Source organism: Callithrix jacchus, chromosome 14 (genome assembly GCF_049354715.1).
Source record: "Callithrix jacchus isolate 240 chromosome 14, calJac240_pri, whole genome shotgun sequence".
In the NCBI taxonomy this organism is placed as follows: domain Eukaryota; kingdom Metazoa; phylum Chordata; class Mammalia; order Primates; family Cebidae; genus Callithrix; species Callithrix jacchus.
In genome coordinates, this window is record NC_133515.1 from 5729356 (window position 1) to 5745850 (window position 16495).

Here is a 16495-nt window from a genome sequence, read left to right on the forward strand (position 1 = left end):
CTTTCCTCTGGCCAAGGCTGGCACCACCTCTATAGATGAAAACTTGAGCCAAGAGACTGTGAGAGAGTGAGTGGGGAACCTGAGGTCATTTCTAATATTGGGACTCCGGGATTCTGTGAAGGGACAGTGTGAAAGCTTCAAGGGCTGACACCCTGACGGAGGAGGGTGCAGCATGCTACGCTGTTCTGTCCTCCACATCAGTATCTTCATCACCAACTTGTAGGATGACACAGAAGGCAGGCTTGGCCTTCTAGCAGATGTTAGAAATCAATAAGGAATAAAGGATACTTACTGGCAGAATCTGGATTCAAAGACATTTTGAGAAAGGGGAATTATGATCAAAATAAGCCCCAACCGAAAAGAGTCTGGTGGAATCTGAGGGGTGAAAGTTCATTAGCGGGAGCAGAGAGGTGGATTTGTTGGTAGGGGCTCTGTCCAGTGGGACTCCTTGTTTCCACTTATTCCAACTCAAATTAGCATAAGCCAAAAGATCATGGGTTGGCTCACATAGAAAGTATGAATGTGTTAACTTCGGGCATGGCTGGACCCAAGTACTAAAGCAACATTGGCAGGCCTCTAGTTCTCTCTCCTGTGTCCATACTGCTTGTCTCTGCTTGGTTTTCTTCTTCCTGAAGCCTCTTTCCTTTAAAAAGATGACTGGCAACAGCCCAAGATTTGTTTCCACCCTCCTCCAGCAACCTTAGTAGAAAGAAACGTCTTTCCCCAACATACATGTGAAACCCCAGGGAAGACTCTGGTCCTGCAGGGCTCTTCATCTTGCCCTGTCAGTCAATCAGTGTGGCTAGGGGGTGTGGCATGTCCTGCCATAGTGGCTGGACCTAGACAATTGCCCTCTTTCCTGTCTTTGGCGAGGGGGCACCACGATTGACCGGCCTAGCAGGAATGGAGTGCAGGGGGTTTGTTCTCTCAGGAAATGGTGCTGCCTGACAAGAACAACATGTCCACCATGGTGTCTAATGCTGACTGGAACCATTTGACCATTTGTCTGGTCTCTGCCAGCTCCCAGGGCCGAGAAGCTGCTGCGCTATGGGCTCTTGATAAATGTTTGTCAAGTGATGAGTGAACTTCCTTCTCTGCGGACCTTAGCAGGAGATGGCTTCTCCTCTTCTCCTGAATAGGGGTGATAATCTGGCTCCTTACTTCACAAGGTTGAGGTGTGGCTCAGTCAAGTCATGAGGAAGACAAGCTGAGTGAAGCACATCAATCCTCCCAATGCCCAGGACGAGGGGGAGCTAGCTGGTGCCACCTCAAGATGCTGACTGGGAGGACTGGCTCATGCTAGGGAAAGCCAGGAGTTCTGTTGCTCTGTGTCCCCTCGTCCTTTGCCCCAACTTCCCGCCGTAACTGCTTCCTCTAGGATACCTGGGTTTCATCCACCCAGGAAATATAGATCTATGACAAGATGTTTCCTCCCTCTTGCCAGGCATGGCTGAGAATGGAAGCAGTGGTACAGAAGAATATTCCAGGCCCATTCTGTTTTCCTCCCTGGAGATCTCCTCCCTAGCATCGATTTAGCAAACTCCATCCATTGCTGATTCATTGGTGGGTGGGAGTAGAACGGGGTGTAGACACTCCCCACGTAAATTCATGTCCTGCTCCTGGGAGGGGTGGCCTGATATATCAAGGTGTCAGTTTTCCCTTATTCAGCTATCACTTCACTTCAGGCGATTCTCCTGCCTCAGCCTCCTGAGTAGCTGGGATTACAGGCACGCGCCACCGTGCCCAGCTAATGTTTTGTAATTTTTAGTAGAGACGGGGTTTCACCATGTTGACCAGGATGGTCTCGATCTGTTGACCTCGTGATCCACCCGCCTCGGCCTCCCAAAGTGCTGGGATTACAGGCTTGAGCCACCGCGCCCGGCCAAGAGTTGCTATTCTTATTGAAAAACCTCTTACTTAGTATGTGGAGAAAAACAATGTGATCCCATAGAATGTGGATGCTCAGATGATGGATTAAAGAATCAGTGAATGATTCTTTTCAGTTTGTTTCACATTCTTTTCACATTGTTCATGAATAATTCTTTAATCCGTTATCTGAGCGTCCACATTATATGGGATTATTTTTCATGCTGACCACCATGCATGACCAGATTATAACATGCTAGAAAAAAAAAACAAACATACACTCACACAAAGGGAAACATCTTTTAGACTCAAAGGCAGTAAGAGATTTCTTAGACAAAAATTCAAAGCAGAAACCATAAGGCAGAAAAAGCAGAGGGGACTTCATGGTGTTAAAATCAAATAGATCTGTTCCAAATGACACATGGCAAAATGAGAGAAGTTACGTGCAGTCTAAAATTGACAGGAGATTAGTAGCCTCAATATACAAGGAACTCCTGAAAATTAACAAGGAAAATAAATGGACAAAGGACACGAGCAGGTAATTTTTGGGAGAGGAAACCCCAAAATCCAGGAAGCACATGAGGAGGTGGCCAAGATCATTAGTACAGAAACATACATTATAACAATAAGATATATGAGCAGATATTTCTCCAAAAAAGATATACAGATGGCCAATGAGCACACAAAAAGATGCTCAGCATCACCCAGGATAAGGGAAATGTGGACGGAAAGCACAGTGAGATATCACCTCATACCTTCTAGAAGAGCTACTGTCAAGAAAACTGAAAATACCGAGTGTTGGTGAGGAGTGAGACATTATACCCTTGTGCACTGCTGGTGGGTATGCACAAGGTGCAGCCACTGTGGAAAACAACATGGCCATTCCTAAAAAAACAATTCAATAGAATCACCATATGACCAAGAATTTCCACTTCTGGACATATTCCCAAAAGGATTGAAAGCAGGATGTCAGAGAGATACTGTATATCCAAGTTCATAGCAGCAGCATTCACGGGAACTGAAAGGTGAAGCAAGTGTCCATTGTTGGATGAATACATAAACAAAATGTGGTCTACACGTGCAATGAAATATGATTCGGCCTTAAAGAGGGAGAGAATCCTGTGACAGGCTACACCATGGATGAACCTCGAGGGCATTGTGCTAAGTGTAATAAGCCAGTGACAAAAAGACAGTATTGCATTTACCTCTGATACCTAGAATAATCAAATTCATAGAAACATAAACTGGAATGATTGCCAAAAGCTTGAGCCAAGAGGGAATGGGAAGATAGTGTCTAATGGGACACAGTGTTTCAGTTTTGCAAAATTAAAGAGTTCTTGAGATGGATGGTGGTAATGGTTGCACAATAGTGTGAATATATTTGATACCCCTGAAGTGTACAATTAACAGTGGTTAAGATGGGAGATTTCATGTTATATTTGTTTTACTATAATTTGAATAACAAGATAACACCTAATACGTACATGGGAAATGAAATTCTCAGCTGAACCCCAATAGGCAAGCCCTTCTGTAATCCTCTCCTGGTAAGTGTGGGAAGAACTTGTAACTTGCTTCTAATCAATAGCTTATAACAAAGGTGATGGTGTGCCATATGGAAAAAGGGATAGGAACTTGTCAATGTAATTAAAGTCCCTAATCAGTTGACTTTGAGTTAATCATCCTGGGTGCACCTTATCAGGTGAGCCCTTTAAGAAAGGATATAAAGGTATGAGACTCTCTCAATCCTGCTGACCTTGAAGAAGCAAGTCTCCTTGAGTTCTTTTTTTTCTTTTTTCTTTTTTTGAAAGAGAGTTTTGCTCTTGCTACCCAGGCTGGAGTGCAATGGCAGGCGTGATCTCGGCTCACCGCAACCTCCGCCTCCTGAGTTCAGGCAATTCTCCTGCCTCAGCCTACCAAGTAGCTGGGACTACAGGCACGTGCCACCATGTCCAGCTAATTTTTTGTATTTTTAGTAGAGACAGGGTTTCACTATGTTGACCAGGATGATCTCGATCCCTTGACCTCATGATCTACCCGTCTCGGCCCCCCAAAGTGCTGGGATTACAGGTGTCAGCCACCGCGCCTGACTAGTCTCCTTGAATTCTACAACCACTCAGAGATGACTTCCGCCAGGGAACTGAGGGAGCCTGGAATCAGATCTTCCTCCAGTGGAGCCTCTGATGAGAATGCAGCCTGGCCAACACCTGATTGCAGTCTGAGGAGAGAACCCAGCTAAGCTGAGCCCAGAATTTTGGCCCACAGAAAATGGAAGATGAAAACTATATGGTGTTTTAAGCCACACAATTTGTGTTAACTTGTTCAGTAGCAGTAGAAGACTAATGCAATCTATTGGGAAAAATTTACCTGGGTAAAGACAAGTATTGGAGCTGGGCACAGTGGCACATGCCTGTCATCCCATCTACTCGGAAGGCTGAGATGAGACGATCGCTTGAGCTCGGGAGTTTGGGGCTGCAGTGAGCTATTACGACAACTGTCAATAGCCAGGGCAGCAACCGAGATTCGGTCTCTTAAAAAAACAAAAACACAAGCGTTTGTGTTGGGTGTGGACGTGGGACGTTGGTGAGGGCACTGCTTGTGGAGTATAGACCAGAGCCACCATTGTGGAGGGATTTTGGTCAATAATATGCATCCTCTACAACCATAGATGTAGAAGAAACTGACACAGATTCATCAAACATGCACACCGAGGTGTTCACTGCAGAGTTCTGTGAGGCAGTGTGGGATGGGGGCTGTGGGAGGCACCCTAGGGGTCTACGCTGGAGAATGGAAAGGCAAAGTGGGAATGGTCCACACCATGGAGAATTCTGCAGCAGCAAGGAGAGATGAAATGCACACACGGCCACATGGTTGGGCCTGAACACAGGGCTGAGTTTAAAAAGGAGGAAGCAACATGGGAACCCAAACATTACCATTTGCAGAAATTAAAAGCACATAAAGTATCTGTTTTGCAAGAGCATTTTAAAAGCAGGGCAAGAGGTGGGGGAATCTATGGGGAGTGTGTTGCCCATGCAGGGGAAGGGAAGGGAGTAAGTGTGGAGAGAAAAGAATAAATAAAACCAGGCCGCTTTGATTGGACCAATGATAATAATTCACCGAGGAGTTTAGCTGGACTTGAGAGTAGAATTAACTGCAACTGGTTCCAGGGGTGGCTGCAGAGGCAGCGCTGTCCACTCCTTTGTGGAGGAGGGAGGTCACCCGTGCAGGTGGGGAAACAGTAAACGCCAATGAAGTGGGTACGTGTGGTATAGAGAGAGCAATAAAGGAGAGATTAATTTGGCTTAAGAGGGACATCTGCCTTTATATTACTAAAGACTTTCCATTGCAAGACACAGAGTCTGACTCAAATTGATTTGTTTTTAACAAAGACAATTTATTGACTAAAGTGGCTAAAAAGTCCAGGCTGACTCCCTTGTGTGGGAAAGACGGTCTCCAGCAGTGCCAGGCATATTCTCTCCAGCTGGGAAACCAGAAATGTGAGCCTCCATTACTAAGAGGTTTTCACAAACGCCCTAAGGCTGCCCCCTTGGCCTAGAAAGAATGGCATGCCTGTAGTAATTCCCAGCTCCAGGCCTGGGTCACATCACCACCTGCCGCCAGCACGGGCATCCAGCATTGGCATGGCAGGAGCACGAGCTCATGGAGGGACGTCTTGGAGAATGAATCTTGAAAAGTAGAAAGCGCGATTCCGCGGCTGTGCAGCTCACCTGTGACCTTCGCCCCATTCCCTCAACTTGGCAGCTAGTAGTGATGGAAGAGAGCCCTGGAGCATTTCCTCCTAGAAAGAAAATGCCTCCAGAAGTGCCTCCCTCTGGGCCTTTCTCACTACCAAAATGTCCCTTTCCCAGAGAGAAAGGAGGCTGAAGGGCGCAGAGTGTTCTCAACACAGATGCCTGTAGGGAGGGCCCTCGTGGGGGCCTGGGTCATTGCAAGAGGCAGCTCATGTGGATGCACATCTATGTAATCAGTTGGCAGAAAAGTACCAAGCCGGCCACTTTTCATCTGGCACCAGGCAGGCTGCAGGGGACAGAATGTCCATGATGCCTCTATAGAAACACATTCCGGCCTAGCCCCAGGGCCTTGGGGTTCTCCAGCACTTAACCACCAGCCCTCCTGCCCTGCCCAGCACAGGAGAAGCCAGTGGATGACTGCCTTCATTGTCTCCAGGGGCACTGGAGGAGATGCTGGGCTGGGTAGGGCTGTGTGGGGTGAAGGCAGTGTGGGCTCTGAGGGTCAGGGAATGGCCTTCCTTTATCCATTCCCACAACACCTCCCCAAACCACTCCTCCCACTGCCTGGGGTTTTGAACACAGTCCTTGAAAAGTAGAAAGGACTGGTGGCAGGCAGTGTGGTTATGGAATGAGCAGCCAGCCGCAGGAGGCAGCACTCCCACTGTGTCAGCAAAGAATAAGCACTGTTGCTTTTCCCCAGAGCCAGGCTGCCTGGTACTGGTCTGCACCTGTGTCTCTGGAGCAGGAAATCGAGCAGAGGGAAATGTGTGGATTGGTTAGAGTGCTGTCAGCTGTGAGGAACAGAAAGCCCAACTCACAGGGCTTAAACAATCAAAATGCGTCTCCTGTGCCAAACAGTGCAGAGGTAGGACAGCTCAGGGCTGCTTAGTTCAGTGCCACAGGGACATCAGCAAGGACCCAGGTTTCTTCCACCTTTCCGTACTGCCCTCTTCAGTGGGCCAGCTCAGTTTTCAGGCCAGGTTCCCTCATGATCACAAGACAGCTGCCACAGTTCCAGGCATCACCTCCAGATATGACAACACCCAGCAGAGGAGACTCTCTTTTCCTGGATCCATCTTTCAAAGAGTAAGGGAACTATTCCCAGAATCCCACCCAGCAGCTCTTCCATCATGTCTCACTGGTCAGAATTGCATCACAGACCTGTCCTTAGCCAGTATCTGGCAAAGCAAACAGGAAAGCCATGACTGGCTTGAAGGGTGCGGACTACCCCAGTAGCACACAGTTCAGATACTCCTGCACATGCTTCAACAGCCTCCACCGCACAAGGAGACAGAGGCCCTTCCCAATCGGAGATTAGCTTTATTCACCATTGAGGATGTGCTGTTTGGAGCTATGGGGGACATCTTGCCACACTGGGAGACATCTTGCAACAATGGGGGAAAATCAAGACAATCTCAGACCTGCCAACCTCATGACTTCATTGGCCTGTGAGACAATCTTGGGACCACACTAGTTTGTTACGTGAGTAAAATTAACTCCTGTTCAATGAGGCCTCCATTACTTGAGATTTCTTTGCTTGCAGCCCACCTGACACAGACCTCAGTGTTTGCAGCAGTGGAGGGAGAGGAAAGGCTCCAATGACGGCCATTCTCCTTTGGGCTCCCGTCCTCCGTGACGAGAAATCCTTGTAAAATTCACCCACCAGTCACTGAGAAGGCCAAATTTCTGCTGACTTTCCATCTGTCCTTGCAAACTTGAGAGGAAACTTGACCCTGAGCAAAATGATGAAATTAGAAAGTCCCTGAGCCCTTCTCCTTCTCACCAGAAAGCTCCACCCATGACCCAAATTTTCAGAGGACATAGGAAAGGATCAGTTATAATTGCAAATAACAAAGACTCAGAAACCTGACAACAGGGTCTTAAGCAAGCAGGATTAGATGTTTTTCTTTTCCTTGAGTAATGAGAAGCCCAGAGGTCAGGATCCCTGCTGGTCCCACTGCTGGGGTTGGGTGAGGCTTTAGGGGACCAGGGTTCTTCCAGTTCCCTTTGCCATCCTCATCAGGTTCCTTCATCCTCAGGATCACAAATGGCTGCTGCTGCACCTTCAGGCAGAGTTTCGTGCCCCAGGGAGCAATATAGGGATGGGGAAGGGTACAGTGAAGAGCCACCAGCTCCAACAGGAAAGCAGTAGCTGTCCTGGAAGCCCCACTCAGAGGACGGACACCTGTCCTGCGCTGTCCTGAGTTGTGTAGCCACCTTTGGCTTTGAGGGAGAAGAAGGGGAGAATGGCTGTGGGCTGGGCAGCTAGCTGCCTGGGCCACCAGGTGTGGCGTCAGGAGACCTGGGACTCAACTCAACACTGCTTCCTGCTGCCTTCAGTAACCCGGGGCAGCCCACATCATGCCTGCCACCTCAGCAGCCTGCCATGCCTGGCACAAGGTGGGAGAAGAGAACTGCCTCGGTGAGGGTCCCTGCAGGCTGGGTGTTCACTTGGCCTTCTCCCCATCTGGGGCAGTGGGACCTGGGGCAAGCGTGGGATTGGGAAGAGTGGCTTATTCAAGGCTCTTCTGATAGCAAGTGATGGACATTCATTTATCTCATTGAAAGGGAAAATGGCCGGATGATCATTGATTTATTTCAGACCCAGTGGGCAAGAGGAGCTGTCAGACCTCAGGAAGAACCTGACCTCAAGCTAGTGAGCGCTTGGAGACAGAGGCAGCTGCTCCTTCTGGCTCCCCTGGCCCCAGGGTTGCCTGCCTCTGCTGTTCTCTCCTCACCCACCATACCTTCCCTCCCCCTGGATGGAAAGGGGTTTCTCAGCCCCACAGCTCCTGCATTCCCATGGACAATGGGCTGCTGGCCTCTCTGAATTCATATTTCAGATTCCTAGGAGAGACTGTCTGATAGTCCAGCTCACCCTGGTGTCTCTCTTGGCCAGTCAATCCAGCCATGGAGTTAGAGCAGTTTCCAGAAAAGAGGGGCTGGATGAGGCTGACCAGCACACCTAAACACTGACTCCAGGGAAGGAAGAGAAGCAGAGGCAGGAGGCTCCTCTCGGAGATCTGGGGGAACGTGAAACAGGGCATTCCTTTAGGACCCGTCCCTCAAAGGCTGGTGAGAAGTGACAACTGGGTGAGGACAGGCTTCATGAGCTCTCATGAATCCAGATCAAATATGGCTTTAACCCCTCTCTGAGTCATGGCAGATCTTTATCTTGCAAATAGCAGAAAATCCAATTCAAATGGCTTGGCCAAAAAAGACGATGTGTGGATTCACCTAACTGAAAAGTCAGAGCCAGGAGGGACTCAGGCATGGTTCGATCCAGAGGTTCAAACTGTACTTGCAATCTTTTCTCTGCAAGTTTCATGTTGTTTCTGTTTCCAGTTCTCTACAAGTCATTCATCTCTATTTCTTTGTGAGACAGTTTCATTTCAGGCTGGCTTTCCCCTGTGGCACAAATGGCCTGCTTTTGTCAGCATCTCAGTGAAGTCCTTATATGGGCCAGCTTCTGTCACATGCCCCGTCCTGAACAAGAGGGAGGGTCGTTTGCTGATTGGCTTGGTCATGTCACATGCTCCCTTCTTCTCACTCCCTTCAAGGAGGAAATTGGCTTGTTTGGGGTCACACCATCCCCCAGCAGATCTCTGAACTATAACCAAGAAAAGGGAGAAGATGAAGCAAGTGTCCCCACACCAGTCATTTCCAAGACCTGGCCAGTTTGCACAGAACAAGAAAACAGATGTATGGGGCACAGGCAAGTGGGCAGCTGAAGAAAGGCCCCAAAGATGAACAAGTCCTAATTTCTGGAAGCCATGCATATGTCAGGAAACTGGACCCTGGGCAAAAGAAGTTTAGGTAGCCAATGGGATTAACGTTACTAGTCAGCTGACTTCAATGTAAGGAAATAATACTGAATTATTCAGGTGGGCTCTGTACAATCACGCTCATCCTTCCAATGTGCAAGAGGGAGGTAGGAGAGTCCGCATGAGAATGTGAGGCATGAAAAACCCTCACAACAATTGCTCACTTTAGAAATGGAAGGGGGCCATGAGCCAGGGCATGTGGGCAGCTCAGAGAAGCAGATTCTTCTCCACAGTCTCCAGAAGGAATGCAGCCCTGGTGACACCTTGGCTGTAGCCCAGTGACACCCAGGTCAGAGTCTGACCTTGAGAACTGCAAAATAATAAACGAGTTGTTCTGAATCACTGAGCTGGTGGCAATTTGTTACAGCAGCAGTAAGAAACAAAGCCACGGCATTCCAAGAGCAGGGTTCCCCATGGTGAGAGTGACAGAGCAGTGCCCTGTGCAGTGGTGGGTGACAGAAATACAACGTGCACTGCAATGGGGAACTAAAGTTTTCTAGTGGCCACATTAACAAAGAAAAAGAGGCTCTGTCCCCTCGCCGAGTCCTTCTGCTGCCGCCACGATGATGTGCGGGGCGCCCTCCGCCGCGCAGCCGGCCACCGCCGAGACCCAGAACATCGCCTACCAGGTAAGGTCCCAGCTTGAAGAAAAAGAAAACAAGAAGTTCCCTGTGTTCGAGGCTGTGTCCTTCAGGAGCCAGGTGGTTGCGGGGACGAACTACTTCATCAGGGTGCATGTCGGTGATGAGGAATTTGTCCACTTGCGAGTATTCCAAAGTCTCCCTCATGAAAACAAGCCCTTGACCTTGTCTAACTACCAGACCAACAAAGCCAAACACGATGAGCTGTACTATTTCTGACCCTGACTTTGGGCAGGGTCCTTCCACCAGAAGGCTGGTAATTAGTGATTTCTGTGTGGACCACAGCGTACACTTGGGATCATAAAATGAGCATCTCCTGGCTGCGCCCCTCAGGTGGAAGGGGCCGGATGCAGCAGCTGCTCTTGCATTTCTGTTCCTAAATTTCATTGTGTTGATTTTTCCTCCCTTCCAATCAGGTATCTTAATTACTTTCAAAATATTTTCAAAAAATAAAATACATATTTTAAAAATAAAAAAAAAAAAAAAGAAAGAAAGAAAGAAAGAAAAAGAGGCCAGGCATGGTGGCTGGAATACCAGCACTGTTGTAGGCTGAGATGGGAAGATCTCGAGGTCGGGAGTTCAAGACCAGTCTGGTCAACATAGTGAAACCTCATCTCTACTAAAAATATAAATATTAACACAGAGTGATGATGGGCACCTGTAATCCCTGCTACTTAGGAGGCTAAGACAGGAGAGTCACTTGAATCCCAGAAACGGAGGTTGCAGTGAGCCAAGATCGCACCACTACACTCCAGCCTGGGCAACAGAGCGAGACAACATGTCAAAAAAAAAAAAGAACAAGAACAAGTAAAATTAATTTCAATAATATATTTTAACCTAGTATATTCAAAATACTATCATTTCAGTGTGTCATCAATATACAAAATGGTGATGAGGTATTTCACATTCTTTTTATACCCAGTCTTTAGAATTCAGTGTGTATTTTACACCCACAGCACATCTCAGCTTTTCTGAGCTCCTCTCGAGTACTCATCAGCCACATGTGGCCAGTGGCTGCTGTCCTGGATGGCACAGGCCCAATGACTGTACCTCTGGTTGTAAGGTTGGCAGCAGCTGGCATGACCCAGAACAGGAGTTTGCTTGTGACAGCGACAAGGAAACCGCTAACCCTTGCTGATCTGTGTGTCCAGTTTTCTTTCTCCCTTTTTTCAAATTTTTTATTTCTATACATGCCCTGCTTAGGTATCAAGTTCTTTTCTAATCAGGGATCCTCAAATGACAGGAGATAACCTCTGACTGTGTTTGTGAATTTCATAGTCCAGAGCTGTGACCTCAGCCACGGTGGGCAGGAAGGGCGCTGGAGAAGGGTATTAAAGCTGCCAGCTTTGTGGGAGAAATGGCGTCTTCTTGGGTAAGCGGGAAAGAGTCCCAGGGAAATATGCAAAAGCTAGGAAGGACATTTTTATAGCCTGTGCTTGGAACATTCTGCCCCTAAAGAATCAGGTGAGCTGGCTCGGAGCAGGGAGCCAACTGCAGAGCCAGGGTGAGAGGGCTTTGAATTTGGAAAGTGAAAAGAATACGGTGGCTTGGGCTTTGGACACAGAGCATCAGAAACTCCAGAGAAATGAGATCAACCAAAAAAAAAGAGTGGGTTTGATGTTGTGGACCAAACATGAACACTGGAGAACAGGCTGAAAAAGGAGGGGAGGAGAACAGCCAGCGGCTTCCACGGCTTCTCCCAAATGGAGGGAAGCAGGGTCAGCTCAGGGGACAGGCTGGAGGTTTATGATGGAAAGGTAAGTGGGGTATAGGTGTGGCCAGGAGAGGAGAAAAGGCTGGGGCTGCTATGGGACAGAGGGGCAGAGGAAAAGTTCATGCTGCTGATAGGGTCATAAGAGTCACTTGTGGCCTGAGGCCTTGAAGAACCAAGGGAAGCCTTTCCAGAGCCCAGCAACACCTCGAGCAATGCTCACCGCTCCAGCCAGCAAGAGTTGGGGTGGCAGCCCCCAACCTCTCTCCCCATACTAGAGACAGAAGAGAGCTGAAGAAGCCAGAGAGAGGGAGCTGGCCAAGCCCCCTCTGAGAGGGCACAGCCCAGGCCGCCAGCATCCCATGGCTCAGGCCCCTCCCCATATGTGTTCAACCCTTTAACACTTTGCTCAGCATTATAGTAGTGGCTTCTGCTAGAAGTGGCCAATCAAATGTCCCTGACCTTGGCTCTTGGCCCATGGCAACATTCCTTGCTTTTGGAGAGGGTGTGGGGTCCAGGAGCTGAGTGTACCCTTCAACCAAGTCATAGATCATCTCACTCAACCTCACAATAATGGTTCTAGGTGGTGTCTTTCTTACCCATTTTACAAAGGTGAGGTTGCCCCTGTTTAATAGTCAGGGTAGGCTTGGTTATGCTGCTGTAACACACAGCTCTAACCATCACATAACTTAACACAGGAGTTTACCTCTCACTCCCACTACATGTCTCAGGGGTGCTGGTGAGGGAATCTGTTCCATGCAGGCACTCAGGGATTCAGGCTGATTGAGGACCTGCTCTCTGGAACAGCAGCCTCTGCCAACTCCCTGGGAAGGGAAGACACAGATGCAGGTGCATACTGGCTCCTTTAGAATTTGGCATGATCCTGGCTAACTGAGAAGTCTGAGGAGCATCTGGGCTGTTTGATGACCCCCGAGTTCCCTAGGGTGGGGAGTGGAGCGAGGCTTAACTGAAGCATGTTTAACGTGAAAGTCCTTGCTGCCAGCCCTGCCTTATGCAGCTTCCCCCAGATCACTGTGAAAACGTGTGAGACCTGTGGTGATATGCAAATTTCAGGGGTGTCAGCACCATGACCCCCAGATATTCTCATAAAGGGCCTCTTTAGCCCATCCCAGGCAAAGAGGGCTCTGCAATCCAGGGGCTGTGTGAGGCCAGGGGACAGTTGGGATTATACTGCCCCATCCACTCTGGCCTGCCTCCTGCCCTTCCAGCCTGCTCACTGTGTCCTTGCTGAGTCTCACAACCAGGTTCCCCAGTCCAAAGAGTCCGTTCCATCCTGTGGAATCTGGAGCCTGGTCCTTCCTCACTGGCAGCAAGCAGCCTTGCCAACAACCTTTCTAATCTGTTAATTATCTGCTTTTAGCAGAGGACCTGTTAATTGAAAACTCCACCCCCTTCTTTAATTGCCTGCCTGCCTCTGGCTGTCTAGGTTTGCCTGAGTTCTCCCCAGGCCCCCCAGCCCTTAGTTCTCTGCCTTTGGGCTCCTGACTTCTTCCTGGTCAGTAAGGGTGTCTGTGGCTGCCTCTGCAGTGCCCATTACTGGGGCTGCCAGGTAAAAATCCGGGGCTACACCCCCTACCCCACAGCTAACAGCCTTTCTCCTGCCTGGCCCACTGTGGGAGGAAGGAAGGCTTCTAAGGCAATTTACACCAAGAATTGAGGGGGAGGTATGGGGCCTGCAGGAGTATTCCACAGGGAAGCAGATTTCACTAAAATCAAAGGCTGAACTCTTCCAGGCCAGAGCTAGCCCAAGGGACCGACTGCCTGGAGGGGCTACTGGGAGCCTCAGGAGGGGCTGCACCAGTTTCTGGAAGATTCTACCTGAGTCGAAGTCTCAGCCATGCCTGGAGGATTTTCTGACCTCAGTCGTTTTAGTCTGGACACACAAGGGCCCAAGGTGGCCCTGACCTTCTTCACCGCTTCCTTCCTGGACACATCACCAGATTTGCCAGGCAAAGAGGGAATCTGGCAATTTTGACAATCTGAAGAGTGAAAAAAGTGAATTGCAGAAAGAAGAGGTCAATATTCCATTTTCCAATTTAACTATATGAGTGTGGTATACATACATCTTTATAAACACATGCTTTAAAAGGTCTAATACAATGCCCACCAAACCCTTAAGAGTGGCTGTTAGGGACGAGCTGCCTCAGAAAACCTGTTCCTGGTAAGCTGACCCCTTCCCCCCCACTGACTGCTCTGCAGCTGCATTCCTGAACCCCTAGCTGGGCACCACATCAAGGCTGCCAGACGTGTTACATTTAAACAAAACCTGATCACAGCCATCCAGGCAGCTTGAGGGAGGACAAAGAAAACATATGTTGGTTATCTATACTTGTAAATTCCTGTTTGACACATATCTGTAAAAAAATCCTGGTTTCTCTCTTTTTTTAAAACACTGCCAGCACAAAAGTCACAGGATGATGTATTGTCTGTTAAAAGTAGACAAACTATCCCTGTGCCTGTTACCAGCAGATAGATTACCTCAGTCCTGAAACTCCCTTATGCCCCTCTCACCCCTTATAAACCCCTGTTTGGTAAGCTTGGGATTGCCTCCTCTGATTGTTATGGAGCAGCCGGACAGGTTAGTAAAACTTGCTTGCCTGGCTTTGGGTCTATTCTTTCTCTTGGCTACCCTTCCAGCGGCCACTTCTGAGAGTGGGATAGGAGAGGGAGAGGGAGGACTCACAATGGATTTTACCGTTTGGGTTATTTCACCAGAAAGGGAGCAGGTGAGCATTAGTCCTCAATGGCCCTATGATCCTGGACAAGCGCTTGGCCACTCTGAGCCTCAGTGTCTCATCTGTAAGATGGAGACTTCTCCCATGTCCCCTTTGACTCTGTTAGGACTCATGGTTGTGAGGAAGGAGACCTTGAATCACCCTTAAGCATCTAAGAGCACCTCTCCCTTGACTTCTACATTGCATTTCAACAGGAGAAGTAAAGGCTGGCAGACAGGGTGCCACCTGTAATCACCCTCCTATAGATCTCAGGCATCCTATGGAGGAATCTTTCCATAAGGTATTGTTTTTACTTAAGCACGATCAAACCCCCACCTAAGTCACGTACCCCAAACCTACTCCATGGACCCAGACCATTTCACATGTAAATTCTAGAGTTGTAAGCCTTTAAAAGGACAGGGATTTTCTTTTTGTTAGGGGATCTCAGCTATTTGGGGCATTCACACCTGCCCCAGCTCCCAGCTGAATAAATCACCCCTTCCTTCCCAGTTCACTGTTCAAGAGATTTTGTCTGTGGGCTGCCCTACAATACTTGAAGCAACCTAAACCAACCCAAGCTTGTACAGGAAAAGGGAAGGGTTTTCCAGGACACAGGGAGATTTAGGCATCCAGATCTTAGGCAGCAGAGAGAATCCTGAGGAGGGCTGTGCACCTCTCCTTACCGTGTGCCTGCTTCCTTCACTGTCCTTGAAAAATGATCCCACAGTGCAAAACACAGAGCCAGGTTTACATCTTATGGGCCCAGCCCTCTGGAGAGTTGGAGGTCCTATTTCTGAAGTCCTGGGCAGGGATCTTACTGGCCAGCGTGGTGACTATATCGAGGCTGACAGGCTGGGTTACATTGGTAACAAGCCGCCCGTGATCTCAGTGGCTGAAAACAGTGAAGTTTCCTTCTGACATATTCAGCGGGAGGGCTCTGGGCATCACAGTCACTGGGTGACCCAGTGTGACAGAGGCTTCATCTCAACAGGTGTGCCCTGGATCTCAGAGACAGGGAAAGAGAACATGGGCTCCTAAGGCTTCTGCCTGAAAGTGACGTTCCATCCACTTCCACCCACATTTTTCTGGTCAGGACAACTCACATGGCCATGCTTGAATTGAGGTGGATGGAGAAGTCAGCTCCTACCATGGGCCTGGTGTAAAGGAGGCTTGAACACCTGTGAACAGCCCCAGTGACTACCATAATGACACCTCACCAAGAGCCCCTGCCTGTTCCATTTCACCTGGCCCTTCGCTGCAGGAATTCCCACTATGCAAGTGAATGTTGCCAGGGAAGGAGGAAGACATTCCATGGAGGGCTCAGTTTCTAGCTATTGCTATCTGGCTCCTTTTCTGTGGCTATTAATAAATAAAAATTATCATGGCAGAGATCTAGGAGTCCCATAGGAGGCTCCCTGTGAATCCCAGAGAGCTGCTCAGCCCAGCCTCTGGGCCTCAGGGTCCAGGGAAGATGTCTTCCCGGTTCAACCCTTCCCCCTCTTAGCATGAAAGATGAACTTTTGAAGGTGATGGCCGGGTGGGGTGAGGTGGGAGTGTGGGACCTTTGGCACTTTCTGCCTGAACAAAACTGTGGCACCTGTTTGCCTTGGCAGCCCTCCCTGGCTTTGCTTTCAGAGACCTCACCTCCCTGTGGTCATTTAGGAGGAAGATGTGGATTCAGGATCCAGAGACCTGGGTTTAAGCCCTGGCTCGGTCGCTAATGGGCTGGCTCCGTGACCTAGGCAGGTCAGTGAACCCCTCCAGAGGCTCTGTTTCCTCATCTGTAAACTGGGTTATCATAATGTCTGCCCTTCTAGTGAGCTCTCTGGATCCTTGTGAGGACTGGCAGTTATGCGGGCATCACAGCTCTTTGTCCAGGTGATGCGTGGGAAATCTGAGGGCTTATCTTTGTGCTGCTGTGGGCTTCCTGGGATTCTCCCTGAGGACCAGCCCTGCCCTGCCTTGCTCC

The 16495-nt window shown here is 49.0% G+C and overlaps 1 pseudogene; it reads left to right on the forward strand.

The window, feature by feature from the left end:
• Positions 1-10001: 10001 nt before the first annotated feature.
• On the forward strand, positions 10002-10365 carry LOC144579212 (cystatin-B pseudogene; annotated as a pseudogene).
• The last annotated feature ends 6130 nt before the right edge of the window (positions 10366-16495 follow it).